Here is a 4,099-nt window from a genome sequence, read left to right as displayed (position 1 = left end):
ACAACTCTACTCATAGGAATGAGCCATTATGACTGGTATCGAAAATGACCTTTACAGGATTTTCACCTTCTTTGATGCTACTTTCCAGTAGACATCAGGACAAATTCACCAGTCTAGCATCAAACCATACCGGACACCGAGAAATGTTGCCATTTCTCTTCCCGATGAGCTTTTCCCTGTTCATTCGCCATTACTAAGGGATTCTCAGTTGATTTCTTTTCCTCCCCTTACTGATATGCTTAAGTTAAGGGGGTTCTCTCGCCCAATTCAGGTTATGTAGTTGATTGTCTCTTAATTGGTTCACTGACCAATATGAGACAGAAACCGATTCAGCAGTTTTGTTCGCTACTACTATCAAACACAGGTCGAAGTTTCCATTCAGTCATTAATTCCAACTTTCAAATGTTGTTGTTTCAGCTTTCGCTTACTAGAAGCAACATAATACTCGCTGCAATACAGACCTCGGGAAACCCTCACCGTGAATAAGGTTCACTCACATATTTCACTACATTTTGCGTGGGATTGGAGATGAGGCTACTCGTTCTTGCTCAGTACTAGGCTGAAAATTAACGAAACTTCGTTACAAACGTTCACATGTTGATGTTTCCGCTTTCGCGTACTCGAAACAACATAATACTAGTCTTTGTAATTTAGTTTCATAATTTCAACTGTTCTCATGCAGAATTTTTGCTCATTCTTATCCCAAATTTTGACCTGGCTACTAGTTACACTCCTTGTACTTATTGCAAAATGACCACAAATTTCAACAGCTTTCACATGTTGCTGTTTCGGCTTTCGCTTACTACAGTCAACATAATACTCGTTGCAAAATAAGTGCTCGGCATCTGCAATTTTCCAAAGACGAAGTTTCGCCAGTTCAATTTTCGCTCGCCAATTATGGCTACTAATTCACACGGTACTGAGCTCAACAACATTAAATTTGTTCAGCAAGACTTTCACATGTTGATGTTTTGGCTTTCGCCTACTAGAAGCAACATAATACTCGTCTTGTTAGCTCATTCAATGAGAATAGCTTTTCCCGTTGAGAATTTTTGCCTTCAATTGGCGTTGTAGTGAGTTTGGCTACTCAGATCACCAAATACTTGTGACAATTCGAACCAGAAATGTTTTCAATTTTCACATGCTGATGTTTCGGATTCAACCTACTAGAAGCAGCATAATACTTGTATTCAACAATTTCTGTATCAAATCCCAGTTTTCTCTGGTGCATCTTTGCCAAACTATTCCAAACTGCCTGAGTCTGAATACCAATTACAGGTACTAGTAAATGCACGTTACTAAGGACTATATAGTTCTAGGTTACTGTACACAACGACGTTCACATGTTGATGTTTCAGCTGCCGCTTACTAGAAACAACATAATACTTATCGTGCATACCTTTCCATAACTTGTCCTTTTCAGATGCATTAGTTTCCCTTTGTCTTGGCTTCTACAGTCAGACTGGCTACTAGTAACAGCACAGTACTAATCACATATCGTTCTACAGTTTGCAGACAACTTTCACATGTTGATGTTTCAGCTTTCGCCTACTAGAAACAACATAATACTCGCTGTATACATTTGTAGTTCTCTATGTAACTTTCATGTGAAGAAGTTTCGCCAGTCTTTTTGACTGTCTCAAATCTGAGTCATGCTTAGGCTACTAGTTGCTTCATAGTACTTATCGCCTCGAGATCATTGAACAAAACTTGATTTTCACATGTTGCTGTTTCAGCTTCCGCTTACTAGAAACAACATAATACTAGTCTCATTAAGTTCCGTCTCTTTGCAATTTTCTTATGAAGAAAATTCGCCATCACAATGACTCCAGCAGTTCTTGATCAAGGAATGCAATCATTGATCAGAATGCTATTATTTGAATCGGTTCTGCTTTAAGTGTTCCAATTTTATTGGAAGCACCAACAATAGAACATCAATGTGTTCAATCGAGAGTTATATAACCCTGAATCGGACGCAGTCAACAGCCGAAGCCGAGACCGCCTTTTGCGTTAGAGAGGTCGGTAAACAAATCTTGCGATTCATACCGAATTAACACATATAGCTGTGCTCCTCTTCGTAAAGCGAGCCAAGTGATCCCCTGTTGAAGGATGTATTTGGACCAATCTAGTAGCATTTGGTTTCCAACAAGCTCTCCCAAGTTAGCTTACTTATTGGGCTTTTCAACCAATTCGGTTGGCTACAAGCATCATCAAAGTACTAGCCACAGTTTGATCGCAAAATTCTACGACTTTCACATGTTGATGTTTCGGCTTGCGCTTAGCCTACTATAAGCAACATAATACTAGTCATGTCATAGAGCGTGATCAGCTTGTGACGTTCTCATGATGAAGTTTCACCAACAGTGTCTCACTTCGAGCTTAAATCCAGCTACTAGTAACTACACAGTACTGACTGCAACGATAACTTTTATCTATACCTTTCACATGCTGCGCTTTCGGCCAGGGCCTACTAACGTCAACATAATACTCGATATAAACTTTTGTTCATGATGCAGCTTCCCCATGCAGAAGTTTCGCCTTCAAATGCTCTCTTGGCCATATGACGTAAGAAAAGGTTACTAGTAACATCACAGTACTAGCCACAGTTTGATTGCAAAATTCTACGACTTTCACATGTTGATGTTTCGGCTTGCGCTTAGCCTACTAGAAGCAACATAATACTAGTCATATCATAGAGCGTGATCAGCTTGTGACGTTCTCATGATGAAGTTTCACCAACAGTGTCTCATTTCGAGCTTAAATCCAGCTACTAGTAACTACACAGTACTGACTGCAACGCTAACTTTTATCTATACCTTTCACATGCTGCGCTTTCGGCCAGGGCCTACTAACGTCAACATAATACTCGATATAAACTTTTGTTCATGATGCAGCTTCCCCATGCAGAAGTTTCGCCTTCAAATGCTCTCTTGGCCATATGACGTAACACAAGGTTACTAGTAACATCACAGTACTAGCCACAATTTGATCGCAAAATTCTACGACTTTCACATGTTGATGTTTCGGCTTGCGCTTAGCCTACTAGAAGCAACATAATACTAGTCATATCATGGAGCGTGATCAGCTTGTGACGTTCTCATGATGAAGTTTCACCAACAGTGTCTCATTTCGAGCTTAAATCCAGCTACTAGTAACTACACAGTACTGACTGCAACGATAACTTTTATCTATACCTTTCACATGCTGCGCTTTCGGCCAGGGCCTACTAATGTCAACATAATACTCGATATAAACTTTTGTTCATGATGCAGCTTCCCCATGCAGAAGTTTCGCCTTCAAATGCTCTCTTGGCCATATGACGTAACACAAGGTTACTAGTAACATCACAGTACTAGCCACAATTTGATCGCAAAATTCTACGACTTTCACATGTTGATGTTTCGGCTTGCGCTTAGCCTACTAGAAGCAACATAATACTAGTCATATCATAGAGCTTGATCAGCTTGTGACATTCTCATGATGAAGTTTCACCAACAGTGTCTCATTTTGAGCTTAAATCCAGCTACTAGTAACTACACAGTACTGACTGCAACAATAACTTTTATCTATACCTTTCACATGCTGCGTTTTCGGCCAAGGCCTACTAACGTCAACATAATACTCGATATAAAATTTTGATCATGATGCAGCTTTCCCATGCAGAAGTTTCGCCTTCAAATGCTCTCTTGGCCATATGACGGAACACCAGGTTACTAGTAACATCACAGTACTAGCCACAGTTTGATTGCAAAATTCTACGACTTTCACATGTTGATGTTTCGGCTTGCGCTTAGCCTACTAGAAGCAACATAATACTAGTCATATCATAGAGCGTGATCAGCTTGTGACGTTCTCATGATGAAGTTTCACCAATAGTGTTTCATTCGAATTGGTTCTGCTTTAAGCTCTCCAATTGTTTTGGATGAACCAGTTTTGCCCTTCGAAGCCACTTTTGTGAGCTTTTGTGGGTCTTTACCAAGAGGATATACCTCAAGGCCTCTTTCAATTCCTTTAAGTTCTTTCAACTCCTTTACAGTTTCTAGGTTCACATAGCTGCAAACCTTATTTCTAGTTTTAAGTCTGGCCAACTTGGGGAGAG

General features: G+C 40.0%; 1 non-coding gene and 1 pseudogene across 1 annotated transcript in view; both read right to left on the bottom strand.

Annotated features, from left to right (window-relative positions):
* LOC142357534 (large subunit ribosomal RNA) overlaps positions 1-276 on the bottom strand; it is a 3,522-nt gene extending 3,246 nt beyond the window's left edge. The window contains exon 1 of the ribosomal RNA XR_012761620.1: positions 1-276. This exon is cut by the window's left edge and continues 3,246 nt beyond it. This is a non-coding gene — a ribosomal RNA (large subunit ribosomal RNA).
* Positions 277-1,959: 1,683 nt separating this feature from the next.
* LOC142357533 (5.8S ribosomal RNA) lies at positions 1,960-2,111 on the bottom strand (annotated as a pseudogene).
* Positions 2,112-4,099: the final 1,988 nt, after the last annotated feature.

This window comes from Convolutriloba macropyga, unplaced genomic scaffold, assembly GCF_964194025.1.
Source record: "Convolutriloba macropyga unplaced genomic scaffold, txConMacr16.3 SCAFFOLD_1348, whole genome shotgun sequence".
Lineage (NCBI taxonomy): Eukaryota > Metazoa > Xenacoelomorpha > Acoela > Convolutidae > Convolutriloba > Convolutriloba macropyga.
The sequence above is the reverse complement of the archived record's forward strand: the minus strand, read 5'-3'. Positions and strand labels throughout refer to the sequence as shown.